At 43.7% G+C, this 25602-nt stretch overlaps 1 protein-coding gene across 1 annotated transcript in view; it reads left to right on the top strand.

The window, feature by feature from the left end:
• The window catches only part of nmnat2 (nicotinamide nucleotide adenylyltransferase 2), a 332701-nt gene that overhangs the window by 185363 nt on the left and 121736 nt on the right, over window positions 1-25602 (top strand). The gene's annotated exons all lie outside the window — the stretch shown is intronic.

Raw genomic sequence — 25602 nt, 5'->3', positions numbered from 1 at the left:
TTCATACCCTTACGCCCTCACCTCGATGAATTTCGGGCTCGGCATGATGCTGAACTCTTCTTCCGCCGTCTTCGTCTCCGGGCTCACTTCTTTGGGCAGGAGTCCTCTCCCAGTTCAACGGATCCTTTTACCCATCTCCAATATTCTCCCTCCACCTGGACCCCTCCCTCTGGATTCTTACCTTCTCTTGATCTTTTCATTGAGAACTGTCGGCGCGACATTAGTCATCTCAATTTCTCTGCTCCTCTCACCCATTCTAACCTGTCTCTCTCTGAACTTACTGCACTCCATTCTCTCAGCTCCAACCCTGACATTGTCATCAAACCCGCTGACAAGGGTGGTGCTGTTGTTGTCTGGCGCACTGACCTCTACCTCACAGAGGCTGAGCGTCAACTCGCAGACACTTCCTCCTACCTCTCCCTGGACCATGACCCCACCACTGAACATCAAGCCATTGTTTCCAGGACTGTCACTGACCTCATCTCCTCTGGGGATCTCCCTCCCACAGCTTCCAACCTGATAGTCGCCCAACCTCGGACGGCCCGCTTCTATCTCCTAACCGAAATCCACAAACAGAACTGCCCCGGTAGACCGATCGTCTCAGCTTGCTCCTGCCCCACAGAACTCATTTCTCGTTATGTTGACTCCCTTCTCTCTCCCCTTGTCCAGTCCCTTCCCACCTACATCCGTGATTCCTCTGACACCTTATGTCAAATCAACAATTTCCAGTTCCCTGGCCCCAAGCGCTTCCTCTTCACCATGGACGTCCAATCCCTCTACACCTCCATCCCCCACCAGGATGGTCTGAGGGCCCTTAGCTTCTTCCTTGAACAGAGGCCCGAACAATCCCCATCCACCACTACTCTCCTCTATCTGGCTGAACTTGTTCTCACGCTGAACAATTTCTCCTTCAACTCCTCTCACTTCCTCCAAATAAAAGGTGTGGCTATGGGTACCCTCATGGGCCCCAGCTATGCCTGTCTCTTTATGGGGTATGTGGAACATTCCTTGTTCCAGTCCTACTCCGACCCCCTTCCACAACTCTTTCTCCGGTACATCAATGATTACTTCGGTGCCGCTTCATGCTCTTGTCGGGACTTGGAAAAATTTATTAATTTTGCTTCCAATCTCCACCCCTCCATCATTTTCACGTGGTCCATCTCTGACACTTCCCTTCCTTGACCTCTCTGTCTCAATCTCTGGTGATAGACTGTCCACCAATATCCATTACAAGCCTACCGACTCCCACAGCTATCTCGACTACAGCTCCTCACACCCCGCTTCCTGTAAGGACTCCATCTCATTCTCTCAGTTCCTTCGCCTCCGTCGCATCTGTTCCGATGATGCTACCTTCAAAAACAGTTCCTCTGACATGTCCTCCTACTTCCTTAACCGAGGTTTTCCACCCATGGTCGTTGACAGGGCCCTCAACCGTGTCCGGCCCATCTCCCGCGCATCCGCCCTCACGCCTTCTCCTCCCTCCCAGAAACATGATAGGGTCCCCCTTGTCCTCACTTATCACCCCACCAGCCTCCGCATTCAAAGGATCATCCTCCGCCATTTCCGCCAACTCCAGCATGATGCCACCACCAAACACATCTTCCCTTCACCCCCCCTGTCGGCATTCCGTAGGGATCGCTCCCTCCGGGACACCCTGGTCCACTCCTCCATCACCCCTTACTCCTCAACCCCCTCCTATGGCACCACCCCATGCCCACGCAAAAGATGCAACACCTGCCCCTTCACTTCCTCTCTCCTCACCGTCCAAGGACCCAAACACTCCTTTCAAGTGAAGCAGCATTTCACTTGCATTTCCCCCAACTTAGTCTACTGCATTCGTTGCTCCCAATGTGGTCTCCTCTACATTGGAGAGACCAAATGTAAACTGGGCGACTGCTTTGCAGAACACCTGCGGTCTGTCCGCAAGAATGACCCAAACCTCCCTGTCGCTTGCCATTTTAACACTCCACCCTGCCCTCTTGCCCACATGTCTGTCCTTGGCTTGCTGCATTGTTCCAGTGAAGCCCAATGCAAACTGGAGGAACAACACCACATCTTCCGACTAGGCACTTTACAGCCTTCTGGACTGAATATTGAATTCAACAACTTTAGGTCGTGAGTTCCCTCCCCCATCCCCACCCCCTTTCTGTTTCCCCCTTCCTTTTTTTTCCCAATAAATTATATAGATTTTCCTTTTCCCACCTATTTCCATTATTTAAAAAAAATTTTTTTTTAATCTTTTATGCTCTCCCCACCCCCACTAGAGCTATACCTTGAGTGCCCTGCCATCCATTCTTAATTAGCACATTCGTTTAGATAATATCACCAACTTTAACTTTAACACCTATGTGTTCTTTTGTTCTATTGTTGTTGACATCTTTTGATGATCTGCTCTATCACTGCTTGTTTGTCCCTACAACCACACCCCCACTCCACTTCTCTCTCTCTCTCTCCGCCCCCCACACACACACCTTAAACCAGCTTATATTTCAACTCTTTCTTGGACTCGAACTCAAGTTCTGTCAAAGGGTCATGAGGACTCGAAACGTCAACTCTTTTCTTCTCCGCCGATGCTGCCAGACCTGCTGAGTTTTTCCAGGTAATTCTGTTTTTGTTTTTGTCTCCTTCAAACTATAACTGGTGATTAGGATCAGACAATAATAATTAAATAAAACAACATGAACTGAGTGTCCAAATTGATCATTATCTTAACAGTTGCATTTGCAAAGGAGGCCCTGGTAACGAGGCCAAAGAATAAGAATTCTGATGTGGGAATCTGCTCTGTTGAGATAGGATGACATACACCCTTAAGGGCATACCTTAAACCGCTGTCAATCATTATCTACCGTGACAGGGTATGATGTATCAGCCCCATGACGTGAAGGCAGTCTGAAGGCCGCTGTGGTCGAGGTCAGATATATGCCTCGCAATCTCCCAGTGAACATTATCTGTGCGTAGCCTTATCTCCAAATAAACAATCCACATTATTGTTTCACCAATCCTTGTGTATGATTGGTAACGTTTACATTGAAAAGAAGAACATAACGTGCTCCATCTGGTGTTAATGCTGTGTGAGTGGGAACTCTATTAAAAAAAAGTGTCCTGTATGCCCCCAGCCTAGATGTGTGATGTGCAATTTTCCATCTGGCCTTTAATGCAAGTATATAGTGCTTTTCCATAGAACGCTTACTGCATTCCTGGAAATTCCTTCCTGCTCATTCTGCCCATATGAAATTGTTGTTAAAACTGAATTGATTTCTTACTCTATTAAGTTAATAAGTCAAGTAGTGAGTATAAAGGTTGTGGCTGTGAAATTCGATAAGACCCCAAAACAGGGAAAGGAATCATGATGCCTGATTAACTCACGCCAGTTGCTTCCGATGCAGGCATCATGCAAACTCTCTACTGCCTGCTTATTTAAATGATTAGAAGGTTTCAGCCATCACTAAGCATGTTGTTGAGTGATGGCACTCCTGATCATCTAAATGGCTTGTACAAATTCAGAAGTGGCAGCACTACTTAATACCAGTCTCCTTACCACATGGAGGTGCATTTTGGTTCTAAAAGCCATTGTAAAAGAGAGTTTGATTTGGGAAAGAATACAACAATGGCACAGCATGACAGAGAACAGGCTTTAAGATTTTCTAATATTGCATTAGAGGGCATGGTTGAGGAGATAGGGAAGAGGAGAGATGTTATCAGCAGTAGGGGGCTTGGTAGGCCTCCACACAAAGCCTCCAAAGTGGGAGCTATGGTGATCAATGCAAAGAATTGTTCCCAGAGAACCTGAATACAGTGCAGCAAGAGGTTCAATGACCTCACACTAGTGGTCAAGCTTAGGGACTGCATATTCAAATGTCACATCCAACCAACTGCACCTCTAGCCTCGGACACTGCTCAATGCACCACATCGACATCTCTCACCTACCAACAATCTCTATTAATCAGGACTCATACCTAATATGCATATGCTCCAGCGCACCCTCACACACTTAACACTGCTGCAAGTCTCATACCCACATTTTGCAGCATGGCAGACTACCAGCTATTCAACCATTACAACCAGATCACCCAAACAGATTGCTACTCAATATCTGGCACACGTCCCTCGCTTAAAATACAAATTGGCACACAACTGAAGGAAGGAAGAGCTAACTTGAAGGAATCAGCCACGCTAGCATGTCCTCACCCCCATGGAGGAAAAGGTGTTGATCATTATTGGTGCAGCCATGACTGAGGCCGTGGCCAGCAGCAGAGTAAAAACCATTAACAAGGGTAGTAATCTCATACCTAATCCTCTTTCTCATATCCCTCTTATCCCTAATACCACAAATTCTTCTGATTTACGAGCTGCAGGGGATGGAAGTGTGCACCTCTAGCTTTGCCCGTTCACCCCGCACCCCCACCATTCCCCATAGAACAACCCTACCCTTGTGCCCCTCTCCTTTCTGATACCCAAGAACTACAACCTGGCAGTGTGGAAGAGCAGAAAGGTGGAACAGTCCGTACACCATGATCATGGCAAGACATCGCTACTCACGCTCACATGGCAGCCACCAGCTCAGATACTGACAGTACACTTTAGTAGATAGCTTTGAGATAGGATTTGCATGTGGTGAGACACTCAGGAAGTGTGGTTGCAGCCAAGGATGGAGACAAGGGTAGAATGAGTGCCAGTTTGCTGGGGGACTAGCAGACCACGGATTCTGCTGCAGAGGACTCAGATGAGCACTCAGATGGGGCAGGCTGCAGGAGGATGCTGAGTATGCACAATGAAATGCTTGGTTCATTGGCAGACCTGCCAGAAAGCCTGTGTTAATGTCAAGGAACATGGAGGTGTTCAGCATCAACTTAGCACAGAGTTTCAGACAGTGTTTGGAGCCCATCCTTTCCAGCATGGAAGTGGCGGTCAGCTCCTTGACAATACTTGCTGACACGTCCATGATGGTCAATGCCTTAGCTTCCAGCACAAAGAGGAGCCACCAGTCTGGCTGTTGCAATGGAAGCTCAAACTAAAGTCATGTAAGCTCATCTTGCTGCAATGTGAGATCAGACTGTTCTTACGCAAACTGAACTAGATTCTGAATGCTTCCATCTTGGCAGCAGATACCAGTTCAAAAAGATTTGCAGGGTGTCGCAGCAGCCTAGCAATCTGTACTGTAACAGACAGATTACAAGGATTGCTGTAGTGCCACCCCAGAGGGATGGCAGTGGCTCTGCAGTGCCACTCACAATGTCCTCTCTCAGAATGACAGAATTCACCCCCCCCACCCCTCCCCCCCACAACCTTTAATGTCACTCTGCCAGTGAGTTTCCCTGTCAGCCAACCAGCTCAGATTGCTGCCAACAATGATGAGATGGTGCAGACCAAGCCGGGCTTTCTTGGGCTAGAGCTGCTTGAAGTCGTCCTGCAAGGCCATCTTCAATCTCCTTCACTGAAAGTCAATAGCCTTCCACCAGCTGTGCTGCAGTCAGTGGGGTAGAGCTATATAGGAGCACTAGGACAGGAAAAGGGACTTGGAAGATGGCAGTGAAGGAATTTACAAAGGGTGATAAGGTAATGACTTTTATACGTATAATGGCAACATTTGATTTCTAAATTTGGCTTGGAATTTTCATCTTTTATGGCTTTTATTTTGCATTGTAGCCAAGCAGATGCTGTGATAGTGATGAAGGGAAGATACATGTAGAACTGTTGGTGACTGGGGCATAGTGGTTATGTCCACTGGTACCAGAGTCAGATCTGTCAATTATAGACAGCCTGTCCAAAAAGGAGTGTACTGGTTTCCCTTCCTCCTCCTCCTCATCTGATTGAATGGCTGGCGGCAAAGGCTGTGTCTTCTTTTTGGCGAGGTTGTGCACCACGCAGCAGACCGTGATGAATCCTGACACATGTAATGCCAAATACTGGAGGGCTCCTCCAGAGCTGCCAAAGCAGCGGAAGCATCTCTTAAGCTCTGCTTGATGACATTTCATACAATAGGGTGGCCATTGTTATACACAAGGTGCCCACGTGTTTGTGGGTTGCGCACTGGAGACAGGAACCATGTCATCAGCAGATAGCTTATTTGCTCCTATGTCCTCTGGGCAGTGTAGGTTGCATTTACATTTGAGACTCCCATTACAGGCCTGTTTCACTGCTTCCTAATGAGACAATGTTCTGAAGTGCAAAAAAGGGCAAGTTCAGGTCTACCTTTGATATTCCATCAGGTTCAGCCGTGCTGGTGACTCCTGCAAGCAATCCCCATGGCTTGCATTCAGGAATTGCCCGTACAACCCAATATCTAAATACATGATCTTGTAATCCAGGGGAGTAACGCCTTGTGGACCTGAATTGGATATTGGGTCTTTTCAATCTTGCATTCAGCACCCAGATATAAATCATAAAACAGACATCATATGAATGTACAAAGTGGCAGTTAGAATGAAAGCTGATTGCAGTGTAAGCTTTTATCTTTTTGTTCCTTCTGACCACAGAAAGTGAGTGGACTGCTTTCCCTTCCCATAGTGGATTCTCAGCAGGCATCCTATCCTGGGACCAAATGGATATATCTTTCCAACAATAAAAGGAATGGGTGTTCACTGAGATGCCTAAACTAACTCTCATTTTCTAAAGCATTCAAACACTTTGGGCTGACTATTCCCCGCACTGCAGAGATGGTTAGGAGTTGGAAAATAACCCATCGGGCAGGCTACCCAACATGTTCCAGTCTTGTCAGAGGTGGAATCAAGAGGCAGCAGCTACCCGCCCAGCGGTAATGAAAGCCAATTAGGCCCATTAATGGAGCAACTGGAGGGATGTCTTTGGCACCACCAGGATCTTTTTAAAGGCAGACAGCCCATCTCTGTGGCTGAAGCCTGGAAGGCAACTGGAGAGGTCAACCAACAGTAGGCCAGGGCACCATTGACACCCCTCTACTCCATAACCTCAGCAAGGATTCCCTAGAATGCAATGGCCAGAGCTGCAGCTTCAGACTATGCATGATTTTTAATTTCTCCCAATGCTGCAGAGAGCGCCTCCATTTTGAGGCGCCCTCGTGGTCACTGGCCTGCCTCAGCAGTGCCACTCCCAGTGGGACTGCTGGCCAAACATCGCTGCGGGCCTTGGGGGACCAATTAGTTCAGTTGGCTAGACAGCTGGCATTTGGTTCAGAATAATGCCAACAGTATGGGATTCGATCCCCATACCGGCTGAGGTAGACTTGGGATTTGCCTCCTCGTCCTGTCTCATTTTAAAATCATGGCTATAAGCTGTGGTTCAGTGAATAATCAAGGATGTTACCTGAAGAAGAAGAACAGAGCACTTAGAAAAACGTAACATGATTGGACAAAGTCAGCATGGTTTTATGAAAGGGGAATCATATTTGATAAATCTGTTAGAGTTTTTTGAGGCTGTAACTAAAATTGAATAGTAGGGTGTGCCCCAAAAAGTTTGCTGGAAATGGTTGTGTGGAAGCTGTCAGATGGATTGTACACTGTTTCTGTCCTGGAATGTCCTGAATGTACTGAAATGTCCAGCCTCTTTAAATGTAAAGCCCCTGTTAACATTTGTGTTACACAATAAGGCAATACTGCTAAGATCCAACTGAAGGGGGCCTTCTGAAGGCAGGACTAAACCTGAGGGCAAATTAGAGGATGCTGTAATATAGAGGATGCTACAATGGGTGGAAGAAATCTGGCCATAGAGAGCTTATTGTGTTAGCTATGATATGAAATGCACTACCTGAAAGGGATGGTGGAAGCAGGTTCAATAGTAATTTTCAGAAGGGAATTAGACATATGCCTGAAAAAGAAAACATTGCAAGGCTGTGAGGAAAGAGGGGGGAGTGGGTTAACATGCATAGCTCTCTCAAAAACCTGGCACAAGCTGAATGGGTTCCTTCTCTGCTGTATGATTCTATGATTTCTATCTGACAGCCAAAATATAAAGTCAGAAACTTTGACTTTGAAATAACTGTATGGTTGTTTTTTGTACTGTGGAATCTGCTCTGAAGAATAAATGTGATTGATTTCACAACCCTAGGAGCCTTGGGGTCACATTGGGGAACCATTTTGAGAAGTGTTTCTACAAAATGCAATGTTACACAGTTTTCTGTCAGCAAACAATCTCAGAAATGACAGAAAACTGAGAGTTCTTTAATGAGCCAACACCAATGAAGAGCACAACTTGCTGTGCCAGTAGATGGATTGCTTTGATTAGTGCCATATCCATTTTTCTTCTTGCACCATGAAACACCTGTAAGCTGCCTTGTGACAAAAAGCTGTTATAAAGTCCTTCAAAGTATCACTGGGATTATCTCATAGAAACACAGAAATAAATCTGATGCCTCAAGAAAAATGCTGCACATTGGTGAAGACAAAACTGCTTGAAAGAAAGATCAGAAGGATCAGAAGACGGCACAGCGAGGGATTTAGCATCACAGTGACCTAGAGAGCTGTGAATTTTCATCCAATGAAATAAAAGTTCTTAATGTCTTGGAACCAGCAATGAAGTTGGTGAATCTAATGTAAAGTTCTTACTCAAAATTGGTTGGATCTCAGCCATTCTACCAGTGCAGAGTATACTCTGTCCTTTGATACATTTTGGTACAAGTGGTGCATGAATACAATACATGCCAAATGGTACAATGCTAAAAGGGGTGTAAGAAGAGAAAGATCTGGGGTGTTTATTGGATCCTGAGCTTTCTAAATAGAGGCATAGACACAAAAGCCAGGAAGTTATGTTAAAGCTGCATTAAGCTGAGGTATTGGGTCCAATTCTGGGCAACACAGTTTAAGAAGAGCATAAGTGCTTTGGAGAAGGTACAGAAGAGATCTTGTTGGAATGGTTTCAGGGATGAGGGATTACAGCTTTGTGGATAGGTTTGAGAAGCTGGAGTAGTTCTTGTTAGAGCAAAAATTGTTAAGAGGAGAATTTATAGAGGTGTTTAAAATCAAATAAGGGTTTAGATAGAGTAAATAAAAATAAATTATTTCCATCAGCTGAAGTGTCGATAACCAAAGGTTATCGGCAAAGGGATCTGAGGTGACATGAGAAAAGCTCTTCTTATTCAACAAATGGTTAGGATTTGGAATGCATTGCCTGATTGTGTGGTGGATACAGATTCAGAGTAATTTTCCAAAAGGAACTAAATAAATACTTGAAGGAGAAAAAATTGGAGGGATTATGGGTTAAGAGCAGAGGAGTGGAACTAACCGGGTTGTCTTTGAAAGAGTCAACACAGACTCTGTGGGCCAAAGGGCCTCCTTCTGCGTTGTACTATTCTACAATTGTATTATTCTCCGAGGGGGAAGTGATAAGATACTTTTGCAATGGAGAACTGAGCACACATTGTACCAAAGCTAAAGTGATGAATACAGTATATACAGTTGTGGAATTTATTATATGGGGGTACTGAATTCCTATTATGCACCCCCATTGTGCAAATTTGTAAAAACTACCCTGTATTTTATATATTCAAAGAGAAGCTTTAGTTGCAGGTACTTGCTTCTGTAGAACAACAGCGTGGTCTTGTGGTGCAGGGTAAATTGCTAAAACATTGTTAACTAACACTGGGCCATTTTTATCCTGGAATAATCCCATCTAACCTGGCTGTTCTAATCAGTCAGCTTTAAGACATTGTCCTTATTATAGAATATACCCTAAAAGTATGAAATGAGTAACAACTGGTCAGCTCATCAGTGGTGAGAGCACCAATGATACCTATTATGGTGTCCCAGCCCTCAACAAATTTATTGCTTTAGTACCATCTGTGTCTTCAATATGCTACTTCCCTGTCTTCCTGTGTCTCCACTGCTTTGCTGTTGTAGACATTTGCTTCTTTGAAAACGGTGTTTTGCTACTTAATAACAGCAGGGAGCATATGAAATTTACTAGAACCATTTGCCTTGAATAAATTTGATGAGCTGAAGCATTTTCTTTATTTCCTGAAAATTAAAAATATAGTGTACAATGCAGTCTCAGAAATTTTTAAAAAACTTTTCTAAAATTACGCATGTTGGAAATAAGGCTTGCTGATTTCTGTGCTTAAATTCCCAGATTGAGGACCCTCTGCCTCAATCTCTGGACCTGAGTGCCAAATTGTAGAATTGCTCTGTACTACCAGAAGGACCGCATTCATACCTCACTATGGTATGAATTAAACAGCAACTAAATACAAGTGTAGGTCATTATTCCAGCAAATTGCATGTATTATACAATAAAAATCTTAATAGTCCTAGCTGTAGAAATTTAGGCTGACACCTCACTGCAGTATTGCAAAAACGCTGCATCATTATATGTGTTGTATTTTGAATCAGATGTAATACAGGAACAGTCTGCTTGTCCAGGTGAACAGAAAAAAATCTCAAGCCACTTTTCAGCGATCCACGGTCAACATTCATCTTTCAATCTGCAGCATAAGAAGTAGATTAACTGGTCATGTATCTGATTACAGTTTGTGGGCTCTTGTGTGCAAATCACGCTGCTCCATTTGTCTACATGACAGTAACTAGTGTTTAAAAGTAATTAATTGGCTCTGAATCAATTTGGGACATTTTGAGATTTGAAAGTCATTTTATGAATTGAAGTATTTCCTTAGGTGGAGGCACAATGTATAAGTATAGAATGTAAAGTAGAGCAACAACTTACATTTATATACTATCTTTAACAAAAAGGAACTCTCCAGCTCACATTATAAATAGAAATGAATAGGGAAACTGACATCAAGCCATGGAGGGAGAGATTAGGAGGGGAGGCATTCAGCTTGGCCAAATGATGGGGTTTGAGAAGATTTTTAAGGGTGGAGCGAGGTGGAGATGTTTGGGAAAGAAGTTCCAGAAAACGGTGTCAGGGCTGCTGAACTGTATGCCACTAATGTTGAGAATCCAGTGCTGCATTTAAAAACAAGCAATTATTATAGAATTCATGCAATAAAAAACGTCCCAGAATAAGGGAAGCTGCAAAATTAAAGCAGTAAAGAAAGCTCATGTAAACCAGTTTCATCTGACAATACTTATAAGTGTGATAATTCAACAGATTGTTACTTTCCATTGATCAGCTTTTTTTTTACTGTCAATGCATCCCCATTTGTTTCATATCTAAAAACATTACTGTCATTCTTGTTGGTCATTATTCTTGTTGCACATTGATTGTATTAGAATTTTCTTGCTGTACCAGTGTGATAGGGTTATTTGTGGTTTCTAAAGAATGGAAATTTAGTGCTTTTGCACATAATCAGTGATTGGCAAATCCTTATGATCTGCAAGTGGTCCTTTGTTTCATGCTCTGTCAGCCATTATTCTATCTGTTGAAATCTGGAATTCAATTATTTAAAATCAATTAATGGATCAATTTTAAAGAAATCATTTTGCTTATTTCCTTCAAATATCAGCAATACCAATTTGAGTAGGTATTACATACAGGAATTAAACAACCAATCTCTTTTGGGGCAAATTTTTTAATGTTCTGCTAAATTCTCTTTATAAATCCCCAATGTGGTATTTATGGTCTATATATGTTGCAATATTGCATTGTAGGACCTACATAAAGATATTCACACACAAATTAGACAGACCACTTCTGTACCTCACTGATCTGCAAAGATGCAGACAAATTACCTTTAGGTTTTAATCATGCACAGTCTCCAATGTATGTACACATCAAGGCAGCAGCATATTCCACATTCAAGCATTGCGTGAATTTAATAGAAACATAGCAGGAGTAGGTCATACAGCCCTTCAAACCTGCTCCACCAGTTAATATGATCATGGCTGATCCCCTTTCTCAACGCCGTACTCCCGTTCTTTCCCCATACCCCTTGACGCCTTTAGAGTCCAGAAATCTATCAATTTCCTTCTTAAATATATTCAGTGACTTTGCCACCACAGCCTTCTGTGGTGGGGAATTCCACAGATTCACCACCCTCTGAGTGAAGAAGTTTCTCCTCATCTCAGTCCTAAATGGCCTATCCCGTATCCTGAGACTGTGACCCCTTATTCTAGATCTCCCAGCCAGAGAAAACATCATCCCTGCATCCAGTCTGTTCAACACTGTCAGAATTTTATACGTTTCAATGAGACCCCTTTCATTCATCTAAACCCCAGTGAATACAGGCCTCCTCATATGACAACCTTGCCTTCCCAAGAAGCAGCCTGGTGAACCTTTGCTGCACTCCCTCAATGGCAAGTATATCCTTTCTTAGGTAATGAGACCAAAACTGCACCTATTACTCCAGGGCCTGAATTTCACACTTGGCATGTGCGCCAAGTCAGCCGGAGCAGAAGTGGATGTGGAATCCACTTCCAGCCCCTGTCACGTTGCAAACTCAATTTCATGCTGGATGGCCAACTAAGGTCTGCCCAGTGTGAAAGGCACCCTTTCAATGTTCGGGAAGGGCCGGATGGGGGCAGGAGCCTATCGGGCACCAGGTCCAATGGCGATCCGGTGGGTGCTTTAAAACTGGCAGAGACAGCTCCCTGAAGGCAGCCAGGGGAAAATCTCTGGAGTCTGTCCAGGAGACTGGAACAATGGCTTTACCAGTGGTTGAAAACGTCAGTTGATCTTCCTGGATAAATTCTCCAGTAACATACCAAAATGTTTCTGTACCCTTGGTGAATTCCAAAGATGAAGAATTTTCTCAGTGCGGCTCTCACTCTGCTGCCATGCCTCTTGCTGGAGGTGTGGCAGAAATTCTATTTCTTCCCTTTGAATAATTCCTTCTTCATGTCTTTCCCTAGGTTGCCATATTCTCCATTTTACCACCAAAAAATTACAAATCCCTTTTGTACAGACTTGCTTCTATTTGTTAGGATAGAAAATTTGAATAATTCCTCAATTAACTTATTGTAGTAAGTTATACTCTGGTGAAATTAAATCTTTGGTCTAATCATTCGGCCATTGGTTAATGAAGTAAAGGTAACTACAGTGCCTTTACTTTCAAGATATTTTTCCCATGAAGTTTAAGGATGAATAAAAGGTTGAGTTTGGTTTCACCTGTTTATCTTAGGCATGGAGGCCTCTGTTCTGCCATGTTTTGTTAATATGTTTACTGGTGTGACCATTAACACCATATGTTGTTATGTTCATTTGACGTGAGCGCCAACATGATATAAATTTTGCTTTTGTCTTAATGGCCTGAGTATGTTTCACTTGTTTTGTAGGTGCAGGGCATGCCAGTAACTAATGCTGGACGTGAGTGGCTCTAAACTTCATTGCACAGGCACTGAATGGACTTTGGGTTCAAAGGAAAGGGGCATTTCAAACATCCGCGATGGAGGTGGCATCCCTGGCATGAGGTGGAAGTAGATCTTTGGCAGCCTAGCTGAAGGATCGTTGGATCAAGGCATCCCTAGTGTTGCTGCCTCAGTGGACTTACAGAGATCTGCCTCCACATCCTCTCTGTGCTCCTCACCGGGCTCCTCTTCTGACCCACTACTGGATTCATCTTCTGTGGCTTGTGGAGCTGCCTCAAGATCCTCTTTCTCCAGTGGGTTCCCCCTTGCCAGAGCCAGATTGTGGAGAGTGCAGCATGCAACCACGACCACTGACATCCACTCTGGGGGGTACTGCAGTGCTCCCCCTGAACAGTCCAGGCATCGGAAGTGTATCTTCAAAAGACCTATGGTCCTTTCTATAACCGCCCTTGTGAAGGCATGACTCCTACTATAATGCTGCTCTGCCTCTGTTCTTGGGTAGTGGAGAGATAACATAAGCCACCTTTTCAACAGCTAGCCCTTGTCACCCAGCAACCACCCATCCAGTCGAGCAGAAGCAGTGAATAGCTTTGGCACCTGTGACTGTCTGAGGATATAAGCATCATGGGAGCTGCCAGGGTACCTTGCACAAACTTGCAGAATCTGCGTCTTGTGGTCACAAACTATCTGGATGTTCATTGAGTGGAATCCAATCCTGTTGACGAAGGCACTGGGTTGACTCGTTGGCGCCTTGATGGCCACATGTGTGCGGTCAATGGCACCCTGGACACAGGAGAGCCCAGCAATCGCTGCAAAGCCTCTGGCTCGTTCTGCCTGGCTGGCCTCGTCCATACGTAAATGAAGGAAAGTCAGTACCCGCCTGAACAGAGCTTCTGTCACCAGCTTGATGCAAATGTGGACAGTTGATTGGGACACTCCACACAGATCCCCCACTGAGCCCTGAAAAGAGCTGGATGCATAGAAGTTGAGGGCCACTGTGACCTTCAGAGCCATTGCCATGGAGTGTCCACCCACACAGTCAGAGTTGATCTCAGGCCTGATCATCTGGCAAACGGTCACTGTCTCCCTGGAGAGACAGAGCCACCTTCAGCATTGCACTCGGATATGTGGAGGTAGCTGCATTGCTGCCTGTAAACTCTGGCTGCAGGATAGTGACGCCTTCTGTGGCCCATTCTGCCTTGGACTTCCCGCTGATTCTGTGCCTCTTGTGCCTGCACCTCTCCTCCATTAGGTCGCTCCCCTGCAAATTGCATTAGGATACCTGTCCTCCTCTCCCTTCTGCCCCCCTCTTTCTCCTCAGAGGAGGTGCCATCAGCAGAGAGCACAATCCCCAAATACCAAGGTTACAGAAGGCTGTCTGGTTCCTGGAAGGGTCCACATGGTCAAAATCCTCTGGGGGCCTTGGAGACTCCAATGAGTCCTGAAATGAAGCCTAGAAATGCTAAGACTGAAGCTCAGAACAGGAATGAAGCTATCAGGTTCAAATAAGCAAGCAACAGCAAACTATCTCCTAAACACCTCACCACTCACAATAGCAATGCTGCAGACCCATTTTATCCCATCCTTTGATGTGGTTTCGTTAAAAGTGGGCTGCCCGCCCACCCATTTTGCCCTTGTAACAAGCGTGAAATCACACGGGCAATGTAAAATCGAGTACAGTTGGCTTTTTAATGGCCTTAAGTGGCACTTTGATTGCTGATGGGGGTGTGTCTGAGACCCATGTGCGCCTGCCGACCTGAAGATTGCTCGCATGCGGGATGACGTCAGGACGCTCGCCCGATGTCATCTTGCGCTATTCCATGCCCGTTTGGGTCGGGCGCACACCCGCCCATGAGATATAAAATTCTGATGCAGGCGTGGTCTCACCAAAGCCCTGCACAGCTGCAGTAAGATTTCCTTGCTCCTGTACTCGAGTCCTTTCATAATGAAGGCCAACGTACCATTTGCCTTCTTAGTTGCTTGCTGCACCTTCATGCTTGCTTTCAGTGATTGGTGTACAAGGACACCCAGGTCCCTTTGTAAATCAACATTTCCCAATCTATCACCATTTAAATAATACTGGGCAGAATTTTGCCCTTGTTGGGCAGGCTCGGCAGGGGTGGTCAGGAAGCCAACTGCCACCTGCGATTGGGGCCGGACCGTGATGTCACGCTGGCCGGCCAATTAAGGCTTGCCCAGTGTGAAATGTGAGTGGCAGTGCTCAGCGCTGTTTGTGTTGTGGGGTGGAGGAGGGTGACTGGGGAACTTTGCGCATGCGCTCAATTGAGCGCTTGAAAATCTCCCTGAGGCACAGAGCTGCCTCAGGGAGATGAAGAGCTTTAAAAATGAGAAATAAAGAATTTTAAAATGTTATAAAACATGTTCCCTCATGCCACATGAGTAGGGACATGTTATAAATGAAATTTATAAAAATTTCATTTTATTTTTATTTGATGTTAGAAACCTCATCCTGCCCATGGATGAGGTTTCCAAAAAATGCAAAGGCTGCTTGGTCTTTTCACCTGCCTGCCAACCATAAGGTTGCACGGGCAGTGAAAATTTTAAGTTAATTGATTCTTTAATGGCCTTAATAGGCCTTTTAATTGTCGGTGGGCATGCTGCTGATTCCCATGCGCTCCTGCTGACTGAACTATTGTGCAACAGCGCACTGACATCGGGAACTCGCCCAACGTCATCATGTGTCACTTCACACTCAAGCGGGTCGGGCGCACATCTGCCCGCCAAGGTGAAAATTCTGCCTGCTTTGCCATTCTGCTTATATCCTTATCCACGTTATACTGTATCTGCCATGTATTTGTCCACTCACTTAACCTGTCTAAATCGCCTTGAAGCCTCTTAAAATCCTCCTCACCACTCAAATTCCCACCAAGTTTTGTGTCGTCAGCAAACTTGGAAGTATTACATTTGGCTCCCTCATCCAAATCATTGATATATTGTGAATAGCTGGGGCCCAAGCACTGATCCATGCGGTACCCACTAGTCATTGCCTGCCACTTTGAAAAAGATCTGCTTATTCCTACTCTCTGTTTCCTGTCTGCTAACCAATTCTCAATCCATGCCAATGTATTATCCCCAATCCCATGTGCTTTAATTTTACATGCTAACCTCTTATGTGGGACTTTATCAAAAGCTTTCGGAAAATCCACATCCACTAGTTCTCCCTTATCTATCCTGCTAGTTACATCCTCAAAATACATCTATGTTGACTTTGTTTAACCCCATTGATATTTTTCTAAGAGTCCTGTTATCATATCCTTTATAGCAGACTCTCGTATTTTCCCTACTTCTGATGTTAGGCCAACCAGTCTTTAATTCCCTGTTTTCTCCTTCCCGTCTTTTTTAAATAGTGGAGTTACATTTGCCACCCTCCAATCTGCCAGGACTGTTCCAGAATCTACAGAATTTTAGAAGATGACAACCAACACATCCACTTTTTCCATGGCCACCTCCTTTAGTACCCTGAGATGTAGATTATCAGGCTCTGGGGATTTATCAGCTTTCAGCCCCATTAACTTCTCTAGCACTACTGTTTAAGAAATACTAATTTCCTTCCATTCCTCTTTCTCACTAGACCCTTAGTGCCCTAGCATTTTTGGGAAGTTATCTGTGTCTTCCTCCGTGAAGACACAACTAGAGTAGTTGTTTAATTGCTCTGCCATTTCCTTGTTCTCAGTTATAAATTCTCCCATGTCGGACTGTAAGGGACCTACATTTGTCTTCATAATCTTTTTCTTTTTATATATACTTATAGAAGCTTTTACAGTCCGCTTTTATGTTCCTTGTAAGTTTACTCTCATACTCTATTTTTCAAGTCTTAATCAATCTATTGGTCCTCCTTTGCTGAATTCTAAACTGCTGCAAATCCTCAGGCTTGCTACTTTGTCAAGCAACTTTTATGTGACTCTTCTTTGGATCTAATACTATCCTTAATTTCTTTTGTTAGCCATGGTTGGGCCACTTTTCCTGTTCTGTTTTTGTACCAGAAAGGAATGTATAACTGTTGCAATGCATACATTTGTCCTTAAATATTAGCCATTGTCTATCCACCCTCATGCCTTTTAATGAAGTTTCCCAATCTATCTTAGCCAACTCATGCCTCATACCTTCGTAATTTCCTTTGTTAAGATTTAGGACCGTAGTTTCAGATCGGACTACTTCATTTTCCATCCTAATGAAGAATTCTATCATGTTATGGTCACTGTTCCCTAAAGGATCCCACATAACAAAATGATTAATTAACTCCTTCCAATTGCACAATACCACATCTAGGATAGCCTGTTCCCTTGTTGGTTCCTTGACATACTGGTCTAAAAAACCATCTTGTACACACTGCAGGAATTCATCCACCACAGTATTATTGCTAATTTGATTTTCCTAGTCTATATGTAGATTCCAGTCACCCATGATTATTGTAGCACCCTTGTTACATGCATCTCTTATTTCCTGTTTAATGCAGTTCCCTATCTTACCATCACTGTTTAGAGGCCTATAGACAACTCCCACTAATGTTTTCCACCCCTTGTTGGATACATACAAAGGCCAGAAATTTTAGCTCATCAGGTGGGCGTGCGCCTGACCCGAACGAGCGTAAAATGACGCATGATGACATCAGGCGAGTGTCCCGACATCATCACGTGATGTTTTAGTCAGCGGGCGCTGCATGAGTCAGCAGCGCATCCGCCAACAATTAAAAGGCCTATTAAGGCCATTAACAATCTAATTGATTCAAATTTTTTGCAGCCTGTCCAACTTTACAGTTGGCGGGCAGGCAAAAAGGCCAGGGGGCCTTTGTATTTTTGCGAAACCTCATCCACGGGTGGGATGAGGTTTCAATCGTCATTAAAAAAAATTTTTAAATTTCACCCTAATTTCTAACATGTCCCTACTCATGTGATTCTGTCCCATGAGGGGACATGTTCTTTAACACCTTAAAATTATTTATTTTATATCTTCATCTCGCTGAGGCAGCTCTGTGCCTCAGGGAGCTTTTCCAGCACACACTTGCGTGCATGCACGAACTTGTGCGCTCACCCTCCTCCCCCTCACCCCACACAGGCAGCACTGAGCACTGCAGCACGTGTTTCACTCTGGGCGGACCTTAATCGGCTCACCAGTGTGAAATCACGGTCCAGCCCCAATCGCACATGATGGTTGGCTTCCCGACTGCTCCTGCCCACCCCGCCGAGCCCGCCTGACGAGAGAAACATCCTGCCCAATGAGTAAGGAAATGTGCATAAAAAGTTTAAAATTTAATCAGGAAGAATGTAGTATAATGAACAATATCTGTGACTTTAAGCTACCAATTGCAACTTTGCTTTCTGCGCATAGTACCTTTTCCAACCATTGGACAAGATACCAGTCAATGAGTCCAATACCACATAAAAACAAAATTCAACCAACCAACAGCCAAATATTTTTTGTATCTTTGTACCCAGGAGATCCTGCTGCCTTCCCCAGGCATTGCCAAACCCATCTCTTTAGAAGGTTTTGTCATATCTGGAGGTGGCAGTTGCTAAAGTTGGGTCTGTCACCTACAACAACAGAACAAAACAAATGGAGCATTAAACATTGCACAGTGAAGATTGGGGCTGTCTAGCAAATACTCAGTCACTATTGATTGTTATCTAACTCTGTTAGACTCCTTGCAATTTTTCTGATAGAAACCATCATTTATTCTATTGCAATATTTGAAGTTACAAGGTGGTGGTTAGGCACAACTACTAACAGTGTACTTTCACCTGTTGGTTTTAATGATTAAAATTGCATCCCTTGTGAAACTTCAAGGCAGGGGTACTCTTGCAGTGTTACAGCTTAGCCTTTGCAAGGATTATTTTTCCTAAATATTGTCATCCCCATTAGACTACAGGGCACCACAATTTTATTATGTACTTCAGGGGGTATGACACAGAAGTTTTCAAAGCATATTAAGTAAAAAATGATAAATTAGAATAGGCAAGTAGACAAAAAAATAATATTTATGTTAGACATGGAAGTATGTATGGCAGGATAAGAGCCTGGAGTAATGTGTCATACATGTGTGGACCTGCCTGGAATCAAGTACCACCCAGGTTGATTATGTGTGTATGACACATCAAGGCTTCCATTCCTCAATCAGAAAGTTGCACAGTCAGTTGGACACATTTGCAATATTGAAGTCTGTAAGATGATAAAGGGGATCCTATAGTGTAGATCCGGAGAAATTATTTTGTCCAGTGGAGGAATCCAGAATAAGCTAGTAAGAATAATCTAACATGTTTAAATTAGAGTTGTGCCCATTAGGAGTGAAAAAAGGAAGCATTTTTTCACACAAAGCAGTATTGGAAATCTGGAATTCTCTTGGCCCCACCTCCAAAGGCTGTGGATACAGTGTCAAATGAAATTTTCAAGACTGAGTCCGATTGTTTAGTTAGGTAAGGGTATCAGGGAAACGGTGAAAAGGCAGGGAAAAGAGAGTTGAGGACAGATCAGTCCTGAGCTAACCAAATGGCAGGACTGGCTCAAAGGCAGCTTGGTCTCCTGTAGGTCGTAGGTATGCGAAGAGTACTCAATTCTTAAAGTAAAAGAAAGAGGCAAATAATCTGTACTAATTTTCTCTTTTTTTGGCTGTCATAAGTGTAGGAAATATTTTTTTCATAAATAATGCTGTGGTTAGTCCATTGATCACTTTTTATATACACAAGAGCGGAGTGACTAGAATCTGCCATTACATTATGCCAGTTGACAAAGTAAAATTGAGTAGGAACTATTCAGATAGGAATTTGCAACAGCATAAGTGTCACCAAACAACAGGAAGTAAAGTTTGTGGGTGTGAAATGTGGTCTATGCAGATATTTAAATGATATATAAATATCACTATAAAGGATGGAATACTATTATGTAGTACATTGGAGCATCAAGCACATTGTGCCACAGCATTTGGATGTAATTCTGTTTCACCACCCTCCCCCATTCTGGGGGAGAGAAATTCAGGGTTATTTGTTGCCTGATCCCAGAGTATTACATCTAACTCATTTATGGAGGACAAGGAGCAGGTACGGCCTGGCCTGAGGAGACCAAGGGAAAATGGGAAGAAAAAATGGAATTCTTTCCCCCTGTCTCAATGTTCCACCTGGGTGCTACAGCACTTGGGCTAGGGAAAAAACAATCAGCCATATTTCTTTCTCATAATCATTAGCAATTGGCTCTTGCTGGAAAGTGTCTGTGCCCCTTGGTGACAAAAATACGAGAGAATAATATTTCTTTAAATGCAGCTCTGGAAAAAATCCTCCATTCATGACACAAAATTGGCTTTTATTCAGCTTGATAACAGGTAACCATGATAACATGAAGGACTTCTCAGATTAACTGAAACAATTTTGGTCATTCAGCAGAGATGATTGGCCACCTGCAGCACTTCTTTCAAAATAATGTAAAGACGCAAACATACATCAGACGAAGTTGGACTCATCAGTGTTGGGATTGGAGCCTCAGGCTGCAAGTGAATGGTTTTTACACAAAAAAAAAATGATCCCATTTGAATAAAAAATGACTAGAAATGAATGTTTAATACAAATGCCATAGGTTAGAAGGTGCCCTTTCTAGCAAGGCCAGATTCACAGCTGAGTCCAGTCTTTTTTTAACTCTTCGGGCAGAATTTTGCCCAAGTCAGGTGGGTTCGGCGGGGGTGGGCAGGTGTGGGCAGGAAGCCGACAGCCCCCCACGATTGGGGCCAGACCACGACTTCATGCTGGCGGGCCAGTTAAGACTCACCTGTCATGAAGCTATTAATGTATATAAAATTATTGGAAAATATTTTTCTTTTTAAAATAGAGGTTTAGTCTGTGGGTGTGAATTGGATTAAAGCCAGCTCGTCTGAGTGCTTTGCTATGTACTAGTTTTGAGATGTAAGAGAGGTCGAGTGTATTTACATTTTTTCATTTTTTGAATAGACCATTCAAGAAGGCGAGTGAAATCTGGCACCTAGTGAGCAGAGACCAAACAATGTTTATATTACTAATAAAATTAGTACAATGAAAGGGGTTTTATTGTTAGAAGAGGTTGGTGATAGAATGAGAATTTACATTCAATGAGGTGTACTAGGTTTAAGTATGGCAGGTTCGTATATGAAGGGCAGAGGCGATGTAAGATCAAAGTAGCTGTAAGCCTACTTCTGTCTCCACAGGAACCAAAATGAAAGGAACCTCATTTTGGATCTGTCAGGTGAAAATGCTTTGCCTGGTATCTCGTTAAGTCTATGGGTTTCCATTGCCTTAATGGAGATTAGTTTGGGGATTTGTTAAAAGTTACGATAGTAGTAATTTATAGCCATGTGTATATATTTAACTTGTGTAAGTTAATAATATGTTTCATTTAGTTTAAAATAAAGCCTCTTGAGAACTGGTAGTCTGATTCCTGAATTTAGTTTTGCATCTTAAACATACCATTTACAAATATAGATTATAAAAATATATAAATATAGATTAAACTATAGACAGTTGTTTAAAGTTTTCCTTTGGGATTTTAAAATAACTCAGCTTAAGAAACTGCCGTCCCATAACACCGCCCACGTGAAATGTGAGCGGCAGCACTCAGCGCTGCCTGTGCCAGGAGTGGGAAGATGGGGGTGGGGGGGGGGGGGGGGGGGGGGGGGGGGGGTTGGGGTGTGGAGGAGAGCGAGTGGGACGAGCGTGAACTTCGCCCATGCGTGCGAGTGCGCGCTTCATAATTTCCCTGAGGCACAGAGCTGCCTCAGGAAGATGAAGAGGTATAAAAATATAAGAAAGAAAATAAAACTATAATGAAACATGTCCCCTCATGTGATGCTGTCACATGAGCAGGAACATGTTATTAATTCAATTATAAAACTTATTTTATTTTTATTTGCTTTTGGAAACCTCATCTTGCCCATGGATGAGGTTTCCAAAAAAATTGGCCTTTTCCCCTGCCTGCCAACCGTAAGGTTAGATGGGCAGCGAAAAATTTAAGCTAACTGATTCTTTAAGGGCCTTAACAAACCTTTTAATTGTTGGCGGGCACGCTGCTGACTCTGGCACGTGCCCACTGACCGAACTACTGCGCGACTGCGCGTTAATGTCGACTCATTAGGCTGACATCAACGCAAGTCATTTCACGCTGGTGCAGGTTGGACTCATGCCTGCCCACCGAGCTAAACATTTTACCCATCATAATTGCTCATTTCAGTCATTTTAAAGAGTCAAAACATGTCTCTTGATATTGCAACCCTTCATATGACTGAATGAAAAGGTTTTAGTAGACAATAACTTTGTTCATAATCTGTAGTTATTTAAAAGAATTAGTTCAATTGAGTGATCATTTGCCAAAATTCTGAGGATAGCCCTTTTGGAATCATAGCTGAATATACATTTGTTATACTGCTACATCAACCTATATTTTTATCAGGAATAATATCAAGTGGAAAATGGGACCCACTGTTCAAAACTCAAAGGAAAACATTCAGTTAAATTAAAGTTCTTTAAAAACTATAATTTGAACTGTGACATGGCTTCATAGGCTGGTTTAAACCTGTTAGCCTGAACTGAGGAATGTCGGTGGAGAACTGGGAGGTTATTAAATTAACTCTAAAGTGTTGAGTGCTTTATATTAGTGGTACTTCTAATTGAAATTTGATGCTCAGTTTGAGTTCTGCCAGAACCACTCAGCTCATTTACAATCTTGGCCCAACCATGGACAATAGAGCTGAATTCCAGAGATCAGATGAGGTTCTGAAGTGGCTGTCCTTAACATTAAGGCAGCATTTGACCAAGTGTGGCATTGAGGAACCTTAGCAAAATTGAAGTCAATGACAATTGGGGTGGAAAATGCACCACTGACTGGAGACATACCTAGCACAATGGATGATAGTTATAGGCCTGAGTTTTCAACTCGGTGGGCGGACGCGATCAGCAGCCCGGGGTCAGCCGGGGAATGGACTGCTGACCGCGATCAGCCCCGACCGTGATTTCACATTAGCTGGCCAATTAATAGCCAGCCAGCGTGAAACTCACGCTGAAAAGCTCAGCGCTGCCGGGGTGGGGGCGGGAAGAGGGCTGGCGATGACGTCAACGCGGGCATGGGCCAGCACTAACAGAAAGCTCCCTGAAGGCAGAGAGCTGCTTCAGGGAGCTGAAGACCTGAAACAACAAAAACAAAGGTTTCAAAAGCTGAAAAAAGTGTCCATGCATCATAATCAGTCACCTGAAAATGTAGCTGCTATCTGCAGAAATTTATTTATATTTTATTTTACCACAGAAACCTCATCCCACCCATGGATGAGGTTTAATGAAAAATGCAAAGGCCTGCTGGCTGATTCACCCATCCAACAACCATAAGGTTGGATGGGCAACTAAAAATCAAAGAGTCAATTGCGCCGTTAATGGGCTTAATTGCCCTCTTAATTGTCGGCAGGTGTGCTTCCAACTTTTGTGCGTGCCCACCAACCAAAATGTCACGTGAGTGTGGAATGACATCAAGATGCTCACCCATGTCATCTCGTGCTATTTTGCGTCCAATCAGGTCAGGCACCCGCCCGCCCATGAGGTGTAAAATTCAGCCTGTGGTTGTTGTAGGTCAATGATCTCCAGGACATCACTGCAGGAGTTCCTCAGGGCAGTGCCCCACACTCAGCCATATTCAGCTACTTCATCAATAATCTTCAGTCCATCAAATGGTAAGAAATGGGGATGTTTGCTAATGATTGCTTAGTGTTCAGTACCATTCGCAACTCCTCAGGTACCAGAGCAGTCCATGCCTGCATATAGTAAGACCTGGACAACATTCAGGCTTGGAGTGATAATCTGCAAGTAACACTCATGCCACACAATTGCTATGCAATGACCATCTCCAACAAGAGTAAATCTAACTGCATCCTCTTGACTTTCAATGGCATTACCATTGCTGAATTCCCCACCATCAAATCAACATCCTCGGATTAGCATTGAACAGAAACTTAAGTGGACCAGCCACATAATTACTATGACCACAGTAGCAGGTCAGAGGCTGGGTAGTCTGCAACAAGTAACTCACTTCCTGGCTCCCCAAAGCTTGTTGACCATCAACAAGGCACAAGTCAGGAGTGCGATGGAATTGTCTCCATCCAGTTCAAAGCAGCTTGCTTAATCAACACCCTCTCCATCACATTCAACATTGACTCCCTCCCCAACTGGTGCATGGAGGCTGCAGTGTGTGAAATCTGCAAAATGTACTGCAGTGACTATCCAAGGGTTCTTGACAACACCTTCCAAATCTACAGCCTCACTCACCCAGAAGAATAAGGGCAGCAAGTGCATGGAAACACTACCACCTACAAGTCTCCTCCAAGTCACACACAGTTTTGACTTGGGACTATGTTCCCATTCCTTCAACCCTGTGTCAAAACCCTGGAACTCCCTACCTAACAACAATATGGTTTTATCTACACCACATGAACTGTAGCAGTTCAAGAAGGTGGTTCAGCACCAGCTTCTCTAGGATAATTAGGGATGGACAACAAATGTTGGCTTTCCTGTGCTCACATCCCATGAAATGAATAAAATTTGTTTTTTTTACCACGTGTAATTCTTCTGTCAAGCACCTTAAATCTGTGTCCTATGGTTTTCTGCAGATTCAATAGACACTGTTGTAATGTACTTTAACACAAAGATCCAACAAACAACACTGAGAAAAGTGACCAAATAATCTTGATTTTAAGAGCATAAGAAATAAGAGCAGGAGTAGGCCATTCGGCCCATCGAATGCTTCACCATTCAATAAGATCATAGCTGATGTGATTGTGGCCTTAAATCCACTTTCCTGCCTGTCCCCCATAACCCGTGACTCTCTCGTCAATCAAAAATTTTTTTGACTCAGCGTTAAATATATTCAATGACCCTGCCTCCATTGCTCTCTGAGATAGAGAATTTCACAGACTAATGAGCATCTGAGGGAAGAAATTCCTCCTCATCTCTGTCTTAAATGGGGGACCCCTTATTTGCAAACTGTGCCCCCTAATTTTAGAATCTCCCCACAAGAGGAAACATCCTCTCAGCATCTACCCTGTGAAGTCCCCTTATAATCTTATATGTTTCAATAAGATCACCTCTCATTTTTCTAAATTTCAATGAGCATAGGCCCAAACTTCTCCTTTCCTTGTAAGGCAACCTCTTAGCCCAGGAATGAGCCTGGTGAACCTTCTCTAAACTTTTTCTAATACAAGCACATCCTTCCTTAAGTAAGGAGACAAAAACTGTACACAGTACTCTAGGTGCAATCTCACCAGTTAGAGCAAGACTTTTGTACTTTTATACTCCACCCCTCTTGCAGTGAAGACCAACATTCCAATTGCCTTCCTAATTATTTGCTGTACCTGCATGCTGACTTTTGTGATTCATGAATGAGGACCTCTGTACTGCAGCTTCCTGCAGTGTCTCTCCA

The sequence above is a fragment of the Carcharodon carcharias genome, chromosome 16 (assembly GCF_017639515.1).
Source record: "Carcharodon carcharias isolate sCarCar2 chromosome 16, sCarCar2.pri, whole genome shotgun sequence".
Classification (NCBI taxonomy): domain Eukaryota; kingdom Metazoa; phylum Chordata; class Chondrichthyes; order Lamniformes; family Lamnidae; genus Carcharodon; species Carcharodon carcharias.
This window is presented reverse-complemented; position numbering and strand designations above follow the sequence as displayed.